The sequence below is a fragment of the Podarcis erhardii genome, assembly GCF_964252035.2.
Source record: "Podarcis erhardii genome assembly, chromosome: 1".
In the NCBI taxonomy this organism is placed as follows: Eukaryota; Metazoa; Chordata; class Lepidosauria; order Squamata; family Lacertidae; genus Podarcis; species Podarcis erhardii.
In genome coordinates, this window is record NC_138497.1 from 67,454,158 (window position 1) to 67,473,200 (window position 19,043).

General features: G+C 42.2%; 2 long non-coding RNA genes across 2 annotated transcripts; one reads left to right on the forward strand and one right to left on the reverse strand.

Annotated features, from left to right (window-relative positions):
- Positions 1–7: 7 nt before the first annotated feature.
- Positions 8–4,043, forward strand: LOC309327472. The gene is made up of 2 exons (XR_014150549.1): positions 8–936; positions 979–4,043. It is a non-coding gene; the product is annotated as an uncharacterized lncRNA (long non-coding RNA).
- A 7,202-nt stretch (positions 4,044–11,245) lies between these two features.
- On the reverse strand, positions 11,246–17,793 carry LOC309327528. Its single transcript, XR_014150557.1, has 3 exons — positions 17,325–17,793; positions 13,144–13,252; positions 11,246–11,496 (listed from the first exon to the last, which is right to left on the reverse strand). It is a non-coding gene; the product is annotated as an uncharacterized lncRNA (long non-coding RNA).
- Between the last annotated feature and the right edge of the window lie 1,250 nt (positions 17,794–19,043).

Below are 19,043 nucleotides of genomic sequence, written 5' to 3' on the forward strand. Positions count from 1 at the left end.
AACACAGGAACCTGTGACTGCCAGAAGTTGTGGGACTACAGCTCTGATCATCCCTCAAGCTTTGGCCATTCTGGCTAGGGGGTTGATGGGAACTGGAGTCCAGCAGCATCTGAAATGCCACAAGTGCTAAGTGGTAAGATACAGGGAAGCAGGCACTCAATTGCATCAGGCATGGGGAACCTGCGGCACTCCAGATGTTGCTGCACTCCATCAATCCCAGCCAGCCTCGCTCATCTCTGATTTGGAGATTATCCTTGCCTGGGGATCAGAACCAAACAGATCTCGGTGGTTTCGGGAGAAGCCATTGCCTTCTAAGTGTTGGGCTAACATAAATATACAAGGTGTTGTTTTAGAAGCCTGCTGCAGAGGTGAAGGTCCTCAGCATCAGAGCTTCAAACCTTGCTCTACCAAGTAATTCCAAGAAGGAAGAAGGGGAAGAAGCTTCTCCACATCACTCCCAAAGCTGCTTTTGCTGGTTTCAGTCACAAAGCTTCCATTTTTGTCTCTCCATCACCTGGCAGAGGTATTGTTACCCTGATGTAATTGTCACAGGCAGCATATATCATATGTTTGTTTCTCCTCATTCTCTTACTAGCTTTCCAGTAATGGCTGCCTTATTTTTGGCATATATTTTCAGAAGAAAGTAACTGTCTTGAGAGACAGTTTTGGTGGTGCTGGTATTATATATTAGTATAAAAACAAAAAGTACAGCTTCAATAGGAAGCTGGACAGTGGAGTAAGTACCATTGAAAGGGGGCTGGGGTCAGTAAGCAGATCCTTAGGGACACCCATGGATGAAGCAGAAAGCACCTGCATTTCTGTCTAAAATGTAGGACTACATCACAGATACAGCTATGGCATACTGTAACAGGCAAGGCAAATGCCTTGAATTAATCCTTCACCATCTCTCTCATAAAACCCAATATTGGCTGGCGTGTGCCATGGCAGAAAAGTAGGGAAGGGCTGAACTTTTAAGAGCCAAGGTGTAGCTGCAACCTGGGCCCAAAGGATAGGGATTCAGTTACCTGCCCCTAATATAGCCAGTATAATTGTGGAGAACACAACTTGTGTGCAAAAATCCAAACGAGGAAAAAATGCTGAAAATGCCAGCCGTTCTCTACGTACCTTTACAGAAATACCTTGTATGTTCATGTGTTTCCACTTTCAATTGCCAAAGCTTCAGAAATTTCGATACAACAGTGAAGAAGGCAACAAAAAACTCTAGAGGTTATATAAATAATTTTAAGGCGCAAGCTCAAGTCTACCACAATAATGAACAAGTGCATGGATTATTAGTAACATTTTGATGTAGTGGGCAAATTACTCCCAGTATTAACGAAGTCTGTATGCATCTTGCGTGCAGAGGAATGTGGGATTAGTGTGGGAGAGGGCAGAAGCATGCATGCAATGTCATTTTGCCAGTGTGGCTCATCTGGTCATGAGGCTGTAAACATTTCCGAAAGATAAGGCATCAGTGAGTTTCCCTGGAATGTCAAGAGGTGTAGAGAAAGATTCAGGTAATATATTAGAGTGTTCTGTAAATCACCAGCAGTTAAAAACCACAGTATAAAAATGAGGGCATCCTTCTGCATTCTCTTCAGTTCTCTATGCCAAACGTAATCCTGTACAAGGACTGAGTCCAAAAGGGACTGAGTCAAATTAGAGAGTCCCCAAAACTATAATGATATTGTTGCAGGCAGTGGTTTCAGAATGAAATAACGTGCAGGGTGATGCCACCAGCCGTCTAGAGGTAAGGGACCTCCAACTATTGCAGAAAAGGAATGAATTCTGCACACAGCTCCAAAATTCCACAAGGTTTTCATTTTCAATTTGTCATGTAGCTGCTGACATTAATCATCTTGTACCCCTTTCAGAGCTGCAGCATTTATAAACAGCAGCACAGTGTGTTGGCACCCTAAGGGGAAAAAACACATTTTATTGTTTTTGACACAGAGAGATTCACCTAAGACTGACCGCTGAGCTCTGGGAAAATGTAAACACCTCTTCCAACATAATATTTGGTGCACTCGGGGTGTCTTTTTGAAAGGGTACCACGGGCTCATTATACATGGAAACTTAAAAGGTCTCATTTGTAACTATTCCAGAAAGGATTCACCTCAGAAGACATGTGTGGTCAGCTAGAAATAACATCACTTTTCTATGTATAATCCAAACATTGTTTCAGAATCAACTACTTTTGACTCGTCAGCCTGTCTGCCATTTGGGTGTCTGTGGGGTTGCTAACCAAGCAGAAATCTGAGGAGCTCTTAGCTTTTTTACTACAGTTACCATAGCCACTTTGAAAGAGGTCCTTTATTCAAGATAAATATATGTCCTTTCATTGAATGCCTCATCAGAAAAGTTAACGTAATCTCAAAAGGTTGGCAGTGTTCTTTTTCTAGAGCTAAAGTGCACCTCGCCTCCCAAATCCTCACTACATCCCTTCTCATAAGCCTTTTCCATCCTTGTCTCTATACTCAAGACCCAGAGACACACCATCTTCACAGTTAGTTCACTGTGGTTGTGAGTGTCTTCTCATGTACCATTGGCACTGAGTAGCCAGTCACTTCCAGTGCAAAGCCACCCAAAGCAACTGAGGGCCAATGGGCAAGGAAGGGAAGAACCAGGGAAAATTCAGGAGGGCCTTCAGCACAGGCACCGAGCAGAAATGTCTTGAAAGGACAAGCACACTTATGAGTTAATGCACGAGATTAGGCTGATGCTAAATTTTGTGTCTCTGGTTTTCAGATATCTAAGATTCAATTATGTTTTGCTTCAATGAATTATGCATTAACTTCCTCACATTATATACTTATTCAGTCAAAATATGCATGAAATATGTAACCGCTGGAGTATGCCCAGTTGCATTTACTTGCAAAAAAACAAAACACCCTGCATTAAAATGTTTTTGATTCTTCTACGCTGTGCTTGTATTAAATGCTAGTAATTGTCCCAGAAAGAGTGCTGGCTCTACTGAACTAAGTAAGAATTTCCATGAACTTAATGATTTGACTTTCACTGTCCCCAGTACTTGATTGACACAGCAGCAGCTCTGTGTAGTTGCTTGTAATTTCTTTAATATCTAATAGTATTTTGCTTGGTTGGCTGACTTTTCAAAGGATTGTGATTCGAAAGCATGAAAGAGCTTGCAGCTGAAGACAATTTTCAGACAATCACCTGATAATATAGCTGTCCCAGTCCATGGTGACAAATTTCTTCTAATTTGATCCAGATAGTGGTGGGAATCAATGCGTTTTGTAATAATGATAATGGTTTTTTTTTAAAAAAAAAATGAATGAAAAACAGAACAGCCCCAATCCAGCTAATCACTTTTAGTGGAAATTTAATTGTGGCTACCTTGTTCCATTGATTTTAATGGGACTAAGACTGCAATGCTATACACACCTAACCTGGGAGTAAGTCCACTGAAGTCATGAGACTTACTTCTGGCTAGAGATGTGTATGATTGTGCTCTTAATCACACCTGACTTTAGCTTGATAGAGACTCTTAAGCTTGATTTTTCTATTACAGAAATGAATCCCAAAGTGACACAGAATGCATAGCATTATTGCAAAGTTACTGTAAACCTTCTAGTAGTGTAATATTTGTTGCAAATCAACCAATAATAGACCACACTTCTTATCTTGTACAATAATTCATGCCTGTTGCACACTCTGGAACCAAAAGCACAGGTATAGATCTTGGAATTTTATACACCTCACTTACCATTTATTAACATTCTCTGTATTTTATTTTCTTACATAATCTGTAGAAACTTTACAAGCAATGAAACAGAAATGTTAGGGGGCTTATATGTACAATAGGTTTTAATAAAAGCAACTTGGTTTTTTAAAAAAACAAAAAAGGCCTTTTTTGTTTTTATGTTTTCTTTGTTGTTGGTTTTTTTTGGTTCACTATGGAATTTCTGAGAAAGCTGTCATGGATATATTTCTTACCAAAGTCTTGTGTAGATGTTTTGTATGTAGTTGTCCGGCTAACACATTATTATTTTGGAATAAAGACATCTTTACTATGAAAACAACATCACTTGTTTGTTTGAGTTTAATGGTACAAGTAGATAAATGTCGTTGGCATCTGTCTGTCTTCAGAAACAATGGGGTCAAACCACAGCATTAGCAGTACCAAAGTGACCTACCCAGGGTGTAAGCCTGGGCAGTGTGTATGGAGGTCCTGGGCTGCCCAGACGACAATAGCCCGCTCTCAGACTCATTGATGTGGCCCCAAGGAAAGGAAAGCAACACGTTTGGCAGCAGCTTGGCTGCATGAAGGAAGCTTCAACCTTCTAAAAGGCTCTGGATTCCCACTCTGGATTTAGCATTTTATTCTCCTAAAGATATCCCACAGAGCAGTGGGAGTTTAGGATCAGAGTTTTCCTTCTCCTAAATGGGTTACCTTCCCAGGTTCACAAGCTCCATCTGCCTCTCACTTTCCCCTACAGTACGTGCAAAAACCGGCTTCTTGACTGTTGGACCCACTATTGGTCTCATCCACTCAACTGCTGGAGCCTGTCTTCACATGCAGGGGGAGTCCCTAATGCACTGAGGGTTTGAGACCTGTTGACTATCCTCACCTGATTTAGCAGGCCAGTTGAAGCCATTCCCAGACACTGGCCACTGTTGCATGCTGACAGCTTCTAAGAGCCACAAGAACTGGCACATGTTGGGGGCTGATGATCAGAAACACAGAACAGAGAGGAAGAAACTGTTTTTGCAGGCATGCACAAACATGGGTAAGACTTGATGTATAAGGATAAAAAGTTAAAAAGTATTGATGAAGACATCACGAAAGAAAGAGGTGGTTCTAGAAGGCTGCTTTCCAGACACACAAAGAAAAGACCAGCTCTGTATTTAGGACAGTGTGGGAGGTACCCCTACTCAGGGTGTCAAAACAAGGGGGTGCAAAACTGAGAAGATCCATAATGAGAAGATCCATTCGGGGGGGGGACCCAATTTTGGCCTCACATAGGGCACCATATAACAAAGATTACCAAAGTCCACCCCAGGAAAGAAATTATCTTGGGCTTGTCTTACAAAAAAGTGGTTCCTGTTTCATTGACTTTCAAAGTAGGGCTTATGGTACTTCTAATATAGCATTTATCAGGTTTTGAAAAGATCGAAACTATAGGGAATAAAGAGCACTTTGTGGTCACCTGAAGATGTCAGTTACTGGGGCCATTCTATTGTCTATGTCAGGAAGTGAGGTTTTGGTGGGGAAAAATACACTTAATTTTGATTTTGGACTGTGCAGCCAAGTCTCTGCTTTTCAGGCCCTACAAAACGGAAATGGCTAGGGAAAAGGTGCTAGGAAACAGTCATCAAACATAGTAGAACTTGCTCTCCTGGGCTTAGGAAGAAGTGTGTTTGAATCAGAGGGTAACATTTCTAAAGAGACAAGCTCCAGCAACTCTTTTCTAGAAATAAAGCAGTGGTCCCTGTATGATGCTATTAGGAATAGCTCAGAAAAGGAAGATAAACCCTGTTGGAGTTACATGCAATAGAGAGTGGGGGGGAGTTAACTTATGCCAATTTAATTCCCTTGACCTTTGATGAGTGTTCAGATAATGTCATCACATTTCCACTTTAATAACTGCTGAGAGCAAATGTACACTTTCATTTTTCCTCCTTGGAAGAAGCTGCGTTATTGCAGCCTAAAGACTTCACCAGCAAAATGGACTGTGCTAAAGATCCTTCTAAGAGGTATTCCAGACACCTGTCATTCTTCACTCGGCATGCAAACTCATTTAAGGCCTTTATCGCTAGGCTTTCAATATCCAACCCTTACTTCCTGGTGTTTTTTGCAACGTTCTGTGAAACAAAGGCGATTACAGCCCACCTGAATGATATTTAAGCATCCTCTCCTCCTATTTGTAAGAGCCAGAATGGTTTGCACATTAACTGATGCACACCATTAACTGCTCAGTAGGCAAAAAGCAAGAGTATTCCTTACGCTCTTTTCCTGGCACCACAGATCTTGTACTGTTGAATTTGCAGTCTCTCACAGCTCTTGCGAGACTGGCTACTTTGATAATGGAAGACCCAAAGAGTAAACTTCAAAAAGGAAAGGATATCTAGGGAAATGTATATTGCACCCGTTAGCAGAGACACATCAATAATGCAGCTGCAGTCCAGAGTGAAAATCCTGGTAAAGGTTTACTGAAAAAAATCTGAACAAAACAGGAACTGAGAACTAATGGGGAATGAAGTTCTAGATCTAATAGACAAAATAAAGACAGGCAAATCACTGTATCTGGATGGCATCTACCTGAGAGTTGTCAAATAACTCACAAGTGAAATGGCTGATTTTCTAACATAAATATGTAATCGTCAGATCAGCCTCCATACCTGAGGACTGGAAAGTAGCCAATGTAGTACCAATTTTTAAAAAAAGGGATGAAGGGGGGATCCTGGGAAATACAGGTCAGTTGGCTTAACATGGTGAAGCTGGTGTAGTTAAAAATAAAATAAGCAAGCATATAGAAGAACAAGCCTTGCAAAAGCAGAGCCAGTATGGCTTCTCTGGGGGCAGGTGCTGCCTCATACAGCTATTAGAGTAGCAAAATATAGATAGAGGTGATGCAGCTGCAGCAAGGTACTTGAGTAATTGCAGCATTGGCTGAACATATGAACCAAAGTGTTCAGCATTAAATTCTAGGATGTTTGAGGGAAGGCAGCTGGACTGTTGCCTTACTATACCTCAAAGAAGGCTGAACTTCCTTAGCACTGAGTTTGTCTCTATCTTTTAACCACCTTTTGTAGGCCGGAATTGCCTAGGATAACCACAAAGGAAGAAAACAAACCCTCTCTATGTATGCCACCTTACAAATATGTGAGGACTGAATACAATTAAGCAGTATTATCAGTTTGTCTAAATGCAACATTTAGAACAGAAGAAGAGTCCTGCTGCATCAGACTGAAGGCCTGTGTAGTCATGAGAACAAAAGAGGAGCCTGATGGCTCAGGCCAGTGGCCATCTCCTCCAACATTATGTCCTCACATTGGCCAACCAAATGCTTATAGGAATCCTGGGGGGAATTCATGCAACAAGCAATCTCCCATTCTCCAGCAACTAGTATCCAAAGGCACATCGCCTCCGCAAGTGGAGGTAATACATAGCCATAATGACTAGTAGCCATTGAACATATGTTAACCTGCTTGGAATTTGAGACGCAATACAAAACTTATCCTATCCTACTTCCTTTAGCCCCAGGAATACAAAGAGGGAGGTTGCTGGAAGTTAAAGCAGCAGTCTTAAGCCTGGCTAGTAATGCAGAGTGTGATTCCTGGCAGGTAACCCCTTTCTACCTGACTATAAGTACAGTTGGCTGTCCAGTTTAATGCTTCAACTGCTTGTTCCGATATTCTACTCAAGGTTCTTGTGTTGTATGGTTCTTGTGTTGCTTATTATCTGGCATTTTGGCAAAACTAAGGGCAGTGCATAAGGAGGTGGATAGCTGAGTTGGTTAGAGCGTGGTTGCAGGTTCGATTCCTGTAAGGGACAGCTGCATATTCCTGCATTTATGATTCTATGAGGTAAATTTCTGAGCCTGGTCATGGGCTTCAGGCTTATGTACTCCCTCCCCTCCCTCTTTCTCTGCTTCCTTCAGTGTCATAAAAGGCAACCACTAGATTACCTAGAAAAACCTCAAATTCAAATACATGGTGGGGCCTCCTTACCTTCTACACTTGGTAGGTGGAATAAGTTGGACTCACCCTAGATATAATCCCAAATGCTGAATAAATCTGAGGAGGTCCCAAAGTAGTGTCACCAAGGATATTGGTGCAAGGAGGGGGGGCTTGCCACCATCCCACACCTCTTCTTCCCAGGACACAGAACACACCAGGCAAGGGGCTCTTGTATCAGATCCTAGCAGCTATGTAATGGTGTAGTTCTGACTTGTAACTTATTTGCTTGTTTTTATTAATTTGTGTCCCTGGTAAGGTGGAATAATAGGGGGAAGAACACTGAGCATGCCAGAAAATATAAATAAAATACCACTAGATGGTGCTAAAAGCACAGCTATTATTTATATAGTATGTCTTTTGTGGTTTGAAAGACTTGAGGACTATGCAACTGGAGACTATTAAAGAGTTACGGTGCAGGAGGGTTTTCATCTCATTTTAGGAATGTGGAATGAGCTGCTCAGTAGCATAAACTATCTTATTAAAACACTGCTTCTAAAAAGTGATTATCTAGGCAGAAAACCTCCCAAGCAGGGGTTCACATTCACAAGGGCTGACCCATCTCTGGCCTAACTACCATTAATACTTCAAATCCACATACAAAGGGTCCTAGGATATGCCTGCATGCAGAGCTGTTTCTGGGGCAAAGACTCACTGAAGTCTCCCATCTGTTCACATACAGTGGTACCTCTGGTTATGTACTTAATTCGTTCCGGAGGTCCGTTCTTAACCTGAAACTGTTCTTAACCTGATGCACCACTTTAGCTAATGGGGCCTCCCGCTGCTGCTGCCGCTGCACCGCCGCCGCGCGATTTCTGTTCTCATCCTGAAGCAAAGTTCTTAACCCGAGGTACCATTTCTGGGTTAGTGGAGTCTGTAACCTGAAGCGTCTGTAACCCGAGGTACCACTGTACAGTGAGGAATAAGTTGTGACAAATTCTCTGCTTTAGCTTTGCCAACTCTCTCCCCCACCCAACTGTGCCTGCACTGCCATAGTGGGGAACATTTTTAAGACGAAGGGCCGAATGCCCTTCTAAGCAGCTTTGCAAGAGCCATATACCAGTAAGGGGTAGGACCATGGGCAAAAGTCGATAGCGCAACAAATGTGAACTTTACATTTGTACCCATCAACTAGCTTCTATACACACACTGCCCTATATTCTCCATCCAGGCAAGAAAGAGGCACTCTCAGAATTCAAGGACACAGTCTAGCCAGGCAAAACGACTCAGCAGGCTTGTCATTACCTCAGCAACACACAATGAACCTAGCAACTAGCTTATCCTCTCAGCTGCAAATGAATTTAGCTGCAACTGCAAACTCTCTTCATCTCTTAACAGTGTAACATAATATGCACTGTAGCTATGAGAAACATGTAGAGGAATTTCCACATTGTTTTCAGGAACAAAGACAGACCTGGCCCACCCATGCAGTGGGGCGAAGCAGCGGTGGAAACTGTTCACAGCTTCTGCCACCACCAGAGAAGCAACCAAGGTAAGGGAGGTGTTGGCATTGCCACACAGTTTGGCCGCCAGTGGCAAAGCTCTCCGGAACAAAACTGAGTGAGAGGGAAGCATTCCCAAAGTCCTTGCAGAGTTTGCCCTCACACATTCCAGTGAGACTTTGCAAGGGCTTTTCCCTGAGGTGAAGCCCTTGCAAACCTCATGCCCCATCCCCCAGTGGGAGCAGGATGTTTTGCTTCAGGCTCCAAAATGTTTTGGGCCACCTCTGACCTAAGACATTAAAAAAAAATCACGAAGGAAAGACATGCCTGGGGCTTTAAGTGGCTCCAAGCAAGTACTTTGTCCCGTCTTTTAACATGTTTAAGATTTACAATATCTCAAAACTGATATTGAATATTACTTTAGTCTGACAAAATCTGACCACTTAAATTTTATCCCAGTGGGATTATTGTGGCTCTTTTTTATGCATTTGTTTTTCTGCATGAGCGTGCTGATATTGTATTTTATCTGATTTTTGGTATGTCTTTTAATTTTTATTGACTAAATTGGTTTATGTCACCTAGAGGACTAGGCAAACATGTGACTTATCAATGTAAACAGTAACAAACAATGCACTGGACATGTTAATGGTGACTCCCCAAAGCTTTTGTTTTTATGTCACACCTTTCTTCAAGGCTTGTGACTGACAAAATTTATTGTTGCATGAGCTTCTGTCTGAGGGCAACTAACTCATTACTTCATGTCTGTGAGGAGACATATTATACTAGCTGACAGAAAAAGTCTTCTTAAAATGTTTCCCAAGACATCCCGAGCTCTACATAACATGTCACCTCCAAAACTCTTATACTTGCTTTTAACCTACAAATATCAAATCCTAACACTCTCCTAGGTGGTGAAGGAGACAGCTGAGTTAAGAAATCTTTCATTTTTAAAACAGGGTAGCAATCTCTAAGCAGAACTTTCAGCTCAATTCTCATGTGCTTGGCAAGGTAAGGGTATTCTCGTCCCCTCAAGAGCTCATAAGGTTAGGCTCTTTTTGGATTAAAATGAGCTTGTCCCCATTCCTCAGTTCATGTAAAGGAGGAACAGAAGAAGTGTGTGGGGTTTAGGGGTGTTCAGTGCATGGAGGGACCTTTTCATGGTGCAACAGCAAGGCTCTGAAAGCAAAATTTCACCATGCCATTCTCACTTTGTGCCTGTAGAGGGGAGTAGATAGCTATTTTATGATGCACCGTCCCTCTACTTTCAGCTAATGAATCCTTGCCTTCCATTGCAAAGCCTGAACTAAGGTCATTTACACAGGTGATGTTCAAATCCATTTTTCCCTACCTCTGAATGTCCACATCTATAATTTGCATATAATTCCCGCTTCCTGTCTCTCTTTAACAGCTCCAAAAGGTGACCCATTTCATACTTGGAGAGCCAGCGCGCCAGAGGGAGAAAGTTTTTTCTGTCCACCATCTAGGCCAGAGAACGTTTCACTCTTTTCCTCCAATAGCTGGTCTTTCCTCCCTTAGCAGTCCTTTAAAGGGGCTCCTTTTACTGCTGAGGCTTTGTGACTTTCCGAACGAATGCACGAAAAATGAACATCCAAGTTGCATACATTTTAATGCACTTTGCACACATTCTTCCAACAAAATACACTTTGTTTCAATGCCCTAAAATATATACACATATGCATTTACTAACACAAAATATGTTTTTGGTGTGTACATTATGGGATCTAAACTACACCACAAACTCTGGAGAAGTGCATAATTGAACTGATAGTGTGTTCCAGTCTGCAAGCACATGCAGGGACACTGAATCAGGTTGGCTCACTGTGAATTAAACAAATTTCTCTCCCATCCCTAGCAGAAATAAAACTACATGATGGGGAAGGAGCCAGCCCCCTCGCCACCCATTATTCATTTGCTTCAAATTGTCACATCAGCAGCTACAAATCTGAAACGAAAAAGAATCTCCAAGCTATGCAAAACTTAAGAGTTCTTTGGCATTAAGATGCAAGAGCCAGGATCTCTTACTCAAAAGCAGCCTCACCAGTTTGTGAAGATGTGATTTTTGGCCTCTGTAATAGCCTGCATTCCTTTTATTGTTAGCACATACGCGCGCACACACACACACACTGCAACCAAATTGGTCTCCCCTTGAAATCTCACCATATTCTGCCACCATGAAATATCTTGCTGAATCGTCATATGCAAAAAGTGGACTTCCAATGACTATGGTGTACCCTCCCACGGCTGCTTTGGAGGCCAGAGGAAAAGACAGGTCCACAATGCCATTTTGAGGCTTCACATCCACCCACTGGCCTATTCGGTTCTCATTAGGATCCTGGGCACAGGGATAAGACCAAAAAGACTCTGATGTTTGTGTGGTTTGTAACATCACAAAAGCAGTCAAATACAACATTTCCTAAACAAAACAAATTCCTTCCAGTAGCACCTTAAAGACCAACTAAGTCAGTTCTTGGTATGAGCTTTCGTGTGCATGCACACTTCTTCAGATACACTGAAACAGAAGTTTCCAGACCCTTCTATATAGTGAGAAGGTGGGGAGGGGTATTACTCAGAAGGGTGGTGGGAATGGGTGATTGGCAGATAGCTGTGATGAGCCTGTTGACGACTCTTAACGACTGCAATAGGTCTTACAGGAAAAAGCAAGGGGTGAAAAGGTGAAAAATGGCTTTGTCATGTATAATGAGATAAGAATCCAAGGTCTTTGTTCAGACCAGGTTTTTCCATGGTTTTGAGTTTGGTGATAAGTTGTAATTCAGCAGCTTCTCTTTCCAGTCTATTTCTGAAATTCCTTTGTAGTAAAACAGCTACTTTGAGATCTAGTATAGAATGTCCTGGGAGATTGAAATGTTCTCCTACTGGTTTCTCTGTCTTGTGATTCCTGATGTCCGATTTATGTCCGTTTATTCTTTGGCGTAAGGTCTGGCCTGTTTGTCCAATATAGAGAGCTGAAGGACACTGTTGGCATTTTATGGCATACACAATGTTAGACGATGAGCAATTAAATAGTCCCGAGATGGTATGTGTAAATAGTCCCGAGATGGTATATGTTGGGGCCAGTAATGGTGTTGTCCGGGTGTATGTGGCAGCCTCCCCACCTTCTCACTATATAGAAGGGTCTGGAAACTTCTGTTTCAGTGTATCTGAAGAAGTGTGCATGCACACGAAAGCTCATACCAAGAACTGACTTAGTTGGTCTTTAAGGTGCTACTGGAAGGAATTTGTTTTGTTTTGACTATGGCAGACCAACACGGCTACCTATCTGTAACTACAACATTTCCTGTTTGCCCAGAGTGGACACACAGGGGAATGTTGCTCCAGCCAGGAGGATTTCCTGTCACACCTGGTCTGGAGCATCCTCCCCCTGTATGTGACCAGGTAAATGGGCATGACCTTCTGAGACCCCATAAAAGGGCTGGTCACGCAGCCCTCTTTCTCTTGATGCTCTTCCTCTTGCTTGTACTATATCTTGTACTATTTTTGGCCCTTTTCCCTCACTGCCATGAAAGCAGCAAAAATAGGATGCAATGTCTTCTGCCCCAAACCACATTCACAAGCCAGCTTGGAATGTAAATATTTTACAAACTGTGTAGACCTGCTTTAGGATTCCAGAAATAAATAAAGGGCAATGAGGTGAATATCTATATCTATATGTTTATTTTCAAATGCAGGTTTGGGAATAGCTATCCGCATGCCTAAGCCAAACATCCCTCGTAATGATGAGAGTGTGTTGAATCTCACTCTTAATGGCATGCACTTCAAATCATTCGACCTGTACAGTATACTTAAATTACCAATTAACCCTCACAAAAAAAGATCAGGCCGGGTCAACGAAAATGATCAAGGCTGTCTGGGCACTTCCATTACCACCATGAAGCAATCAGGAATAAACCGACTGGCAGTTTGTGACCTCTGCCCCCAAACAAAGGTCCCGTGTTTTGTGATTAATGGTTGTATGGTTCACCTTTTGTTCCCTGACAAGCAGTACTTAACCAGCTTTCATTTCATTCCATTTCTTTTTTGCATTCTGCTGATCAAGAACCTTCAAAAATGTGTCTTCCTGAGAACAGGTGCTAGGAAAGAAAAATAAAATAAAAACAATTTCAGAAATTGGTTTTTTTTTAAAAAAAAGGTTCCAGAACTATGGGGGCTCTGGCTCATGATCTTGTCATCAGTTGCATTTCATACAAAGAACCCAGATGAATCAGACTACAGGTCTGCTTAATCCAACAGTCTGTCCCCAACCATGGCCAATCTGCTGCCTATGGACAGTCTAAAAGCCAGGCATGAGTGCAGAAGCCATCTACTGATTGTGATTCACAGCAAATGATATTCATATACAGTGGTACCTCTGGTTATGTACTTAATTCGTTCTGGAGGTCCGTTCTTAACCTGAAACTGTTCTTAACCTGAAGCAATCAGTTTAGCTAATGGGGCCTCCCGCTACCGCCACACCACTGCTGCGCGATTTCTGTTCTCATCCTGAAGCAAAGTTCTAAACCCGAGGTACTATTTCTGAGTTAGCGGAGTCTGTAACCTGAAGCATATGTAACCTGAAGTGTATGTAACCCGAGGTACAACTGTAGCCATCATGACTATAGCTGTCAGGAGCCATCCTACTCTCAAGTAGGACCCTGGTAGAGACACATGCCCAACTGGCATGTTCTCTCCCTCCTGGTTGATCATTTGGGAGCTTTGAAAGCTTTCTTCTGCCCAAACATCACAGCAATTGATGCCAAGAAACATCAGCACACTTAGGGATCCTCAGAGTCTTTGCAGCTTGCGTAACAGACCTCAGCAACTCAGCATTTTGGCTAATCTACTTTATTTACATATAAAACACTCGGAGCATACTGACTTAGCTCCTTCCTCTTTCTCATCAGACAGCAAAGATAAAGAACAAAGGACAATAATCCCATTTCACGGAACACAGTAACAAAAACATCCTGTCTCCGTCACTTCCCACTCTGTGGAATGAAAACATACAACGTCATGTGATAGACAACAATCCCATGACTGCAGACACGGGGAATGAATCTTCAACAATAGCCTCCCCCAATCCTCCCTTTAAAGCCATTTAAACTAGCGGCCATCACCAAAATCCATCAGTTATGATCATCATACTTGTTAACAATGATCAAGATGCATGCTTGACCAAATAACATATTGATTCATAAGAAAATGTGTATTAAGAATCTAAAAATGTCTTTAACTGACACAAATATTTATTTAGCATTAAGCAACAGCTATATATAACATCCGGATTAGTTGATGTGGAAATTTTGTGATTTGAAGTGTTTTTGGAACCTCAACCACCATAGTGATTATGCAGTGCTAAGTCACAATGTCTTGCCTGAGAATGATAGCTGTAAATTGCTTTCATGAATATGGATCTGAAAACTTGCCTACAACAGAAAGGTGCCATGCACTTAAAAATGTAGATTAGCTATGGGAGCAAGGGTAAATAAGTCCACACTGGCATATTACTCTCTGAAGTATCAAATATGTTGTATTAAGGGCAGCACACTTAATTGGAAGTCAAATATTACTGGGAATTTGACATTTTGATGTGAATATTCATTGGTATCAGATTCAATATATGGTTATGAACTCTTCCCTGGCTGATTCCAATTTTGAGCCTATTTGACTCCAAGCCTATTGTTCACTTCTCCTTAGTAGTCAAGGGCTGAGGGGTGTCAAAGACCCATTATCATTTTTGCAGGAGGGTCCACGTCTTCATCATCCTACCAGCCACCCAATCAACATGAAATGGGAGCTTTCTAACACCAGGGCAGTCTTTACCATTTGAAGCAGGGGGTAAAAACATGCTCCCCTGGGGTTGTTGATGTTGTTTTTGACAAGCAGTTTGAAAATGGGGGCCATGAGGGAGGTGTCCCTGGACAAAAAAACGTACACCAAATTTCAGACAAACATGTCCAGGGACAATTGTGCTTGTTTATTTTACCTTCATTATAGAAAAAGTCACACTTTTCTTGTTCTCCCCTCCCCCTTTCCTGGAAGTGTTCTCTGTGAAGAAAAAGAGAGTGCTTTGGGGGTTCGCTGACACACCTTATTAATGGCGCAAACCAGCTAAGAGACATGAAAGCTTGTTCCAAATCAGCTGATTCACCTCATTCTGGGTATTTACAGAAGATGGAGGGAAAAAAGGAAGCAAGGGAAATATGGGTAACAATTTATTTGAGTACCACAATGGAATCTGCTTCATTTCTTTTTCCTTTTCTTGTTAAAGAAAATATATGCTGTTGGGGAATTTGAAGTATTTTCCTTTCACTCCAGTTACCTGTTGCCAGCGACTACTACACATTCACTACACAAACACTGGTTTTGTATTCTGACTGACAACAAAAGACGACAAGAGCAAATCCACCAGTCCTATTTGGACTTGCAAACCATGGCTAAGCATAGAGAACATTGTCATTCAACTGACAGAACCCAGTGAATCGAGTCACTGCAATACATATGCTAAGGTTCATATATTCAGGATTTCAAGGCTATTCTTTGTCTCTTGGTGACGCTTTACACTGTGATTTCCTCAATATACGTTTATCATAGGATTTTGATGAGAAAAGACCTGTCTGTTTTTTACACACCCACACCCACACACCATGCCAATTTCTTCTTTCTTCCAGCAGCGATGCTCAAGAGCTAAAGCAATGGAATGCCTTTTTTCATCATGAGTAAAGGACATGTTACTTACAGATACTTATACTGACGTCCTGGTGATTTTTAAAATGAAAAGCAGCCTGGGATTCAGAAACACAGGAGGGGGGTGGGGGTGGGGGTGATTAACTCTTTTCTCATCAGTCATTTTTCTGTTAAAAATCACTCCTCTGGCTGGTCCCCCCGCAATCCAACAAGAGTCAGATTCCCAGTATATGTTAACAGGTGATTGATTTATATAAGCTCACTACTCTAAGTTCCAATTTTTTAAAATCATGTCTATGAGAACAGTGGCTTATACGATGACTTCATCACATATCAGAAAGGTTATGATGACAAACAGAATTCTCTCTACCATAATAGCCCTCAGAGAGCTACAGTGAGTCAGGAGAGATTACGTGCTCCCAGAAGTATATAAAGGTTCACAGGCGGAATTCAACTAAACAACTGTGTGAGAAGAATGGTGTCCACTTATGCAATGGGACTTTCCCACCCTAGAACAGATTTAGGGCGGAGGAGAGAGGGAGAGCATTCTGTTGCACAAGGAAAAATCCTTGTGCTGATGGAACATTAGCCGTAGTGCTACACTGAAGTCTTCCCACAGAGTGGAATGAGATGTTCATATCTAGTGCTAAAACAAAGTACAGTACCTAATATGCTCCATTCAAAGGCAGGCCGCCCCAGGTGTCACAACTGAAGGGCAGTGACAAAATGCTGGGTGGCACTCACTGCGAGGCCTGCAGCACGCCCAAGCCACGCATCTCTCCTGCGAATGACGCAGTAGATTGGGTGCCCACAGACTCCACAATGCCCCAAAGGGTCTGCCTGCTTGCCTCCCCCTCAGCTGAAAGGCGGCTGAGGGGGAGGAGGCAGGCAGACTCCTCAGAGGCCCCACAGCCCCGCCCCTGGTGCAGGGCACGCGTGCCACCCCAGGCGTCCGACTGGCTTGCTCTTGGGGGGGGGGCTCTAATCCAGCACCAGGAGTATGGATGTGGGGTCTCTTGCACCATGTTTTTGCCACCAAGTAAGGCCTACCAGCTTGGCTGGCGCCAAGTGTTCCCTTCTCTTCTCAGTAGGCAATTAGCAGTGAGGATCTCTTCTCTGCAGAGAGAGTATTGCCATTCATCACTTTCCACAAGAAGAGGTCTCAAAGAGAATAAAAAATCCATAAAATTCAAAACACCTTGGTAATCAATTAAAAGCCAAATCCATAGAAAAATATACAATAGAACCCTCCCCCCCAAAAAAAAGTGTTCATCCAACAATAACAATAAAAAGGATGGCTCCACCCCATTCTGACTGACAACAAAAGATGACAGGAGCAAATCCACCAGTCCTATTTGGACTTGCAAACCATGGCTAAGCATAGAGAACATTGTCATTCAGCTGCCATTTTCTACAGACCCCATTACTGCTAAGTGATGAATGCCGCAAACGAGGCTAGACATCATAACAAAGTCTTACCCATGTTAATGACCCAAGGAAAAGGATCTTAGCCTGACACCTGCAAACTGACAATTATGGTATGTTTCCTTCAGAAGAAAACTGCACAAACACAGGTGTAGATGTACCTGTCTGTAGCACATATCTATATTGGGTTCAATGGCTTTTGAAGTGTCTGAAGCCTCAGAATAGAGCCTTCCGGTCTATCAGTTTTGTTCTGCAGTCCATCATATTGACCAAATTGTAGCTTCAGAAGCTAGTGATCATATGTGCTCTATATAGCATGCAGAGAGCTTAGAAGAACTTGGGGGGGGGGTCCAATTAGAGAGTGCTAATTGCTCTCCTCTTATGCACCTGCACAAAAGTATAGGCATAAGAGCTGCCACAAAAGTTACTGTAAGAGCAACAAATTGGTTTTTAATGCGGTACTTTCAGAAAATGAATACAGCCTGGTATTTCCTGGTCCAGCCTCTCATCTCTCCTACCTGGTATGATGCTGTCATCCTTTAGTGCTGATGATGGTGTGAGCGTGTCATAAAGGGGTGTCTGTTGCACACTCCTTTCATATTCAGTATCAAAGACAGTTTGGTCGTGACAAAACAGGTTCCCCATTCTGCCTTGGCAGAGGAAGCAGGGGGAAAGATGTGTGAAGATAGAATTTGTCATCACAACTACTTAATCTGTATATTTTTCGGAAAGGCAAAATATTTGTCATAACCCAAGCTTAAGCCCCAACCTTGTCTAGAGCACTCTGGAAGTCTAGACCGTCCCATTTTGGGATGTAGCAGGTCCAATCTCTACTTCACTATCCCCATCTCACCAGAATCAACTCTGTAATACATTGTCACCAGCTAAGACAAGGCCAGTTGCTCAGGTGCTTCTTTGTGTTGTCTCCTGTTCTTCCTTAAATTGAGAATTGTTCTGCATAGATTTACTGCAGGGTTTTTGTTTTTAAGGCAGTTTAAAGGATACATTGGGACTTGCTTCTTATATATATGTATTGTTTCACTGTTATCACAGAATAATAAATGTTATGTGCAACTCCTCTAATTGTCAACTTTGAATTAAATTGTGGGGGCATCACCCTCTTTTGTGACTTCTATAGATAGAACGAAGCTATGTTTAATATTCAGGGAGAAGGACATGATAATATTGCAATCAAGCAGCCAACAAATGAGAAAACTGAACTTTAAACATTTCCTTTGCCTTTTCATAGGTAGGCAAGACAAATTCACTATTTGCCCTATAGCCTTTAAAAGATCTAAATTGTTGAATATGGGAACACTATATACCGAGATGGGCTAACTCTATATCCCAAGATGCACAGAGTATTACACACGGTTTGATTTGATATTCCAAAATTGCTCCCAGGCCCAGAGCCTGCAATAGCATCGTTAACCTTAGCTCCAGAATTAGAGTTTCTACTTCAGTTCTAAAGTTCCATTAGCCCAGAGGCTATTTTCATCTTTCTGCCATGTACCCATGCGATTAGTGCTGAAACGGGGCATGTAAAAGTTGACACAGAGTCTGCATTCATTTCTGCATGCCTTTTTGTTTACTGGAAATCCTCAGCTGACCTGAGACGAGGTTCATGCAAACAAATGAGAGATGATCACAAAGTAAGGCTCTTCACATACATTAAGAGCACAATCCTACACATGTTTACTTAGGAGGAAGTCCCACTGAGGTCAATGGGATACGTCTAGGTAAGTGCCCTTACCTGGATGAAAGGAGGGTATC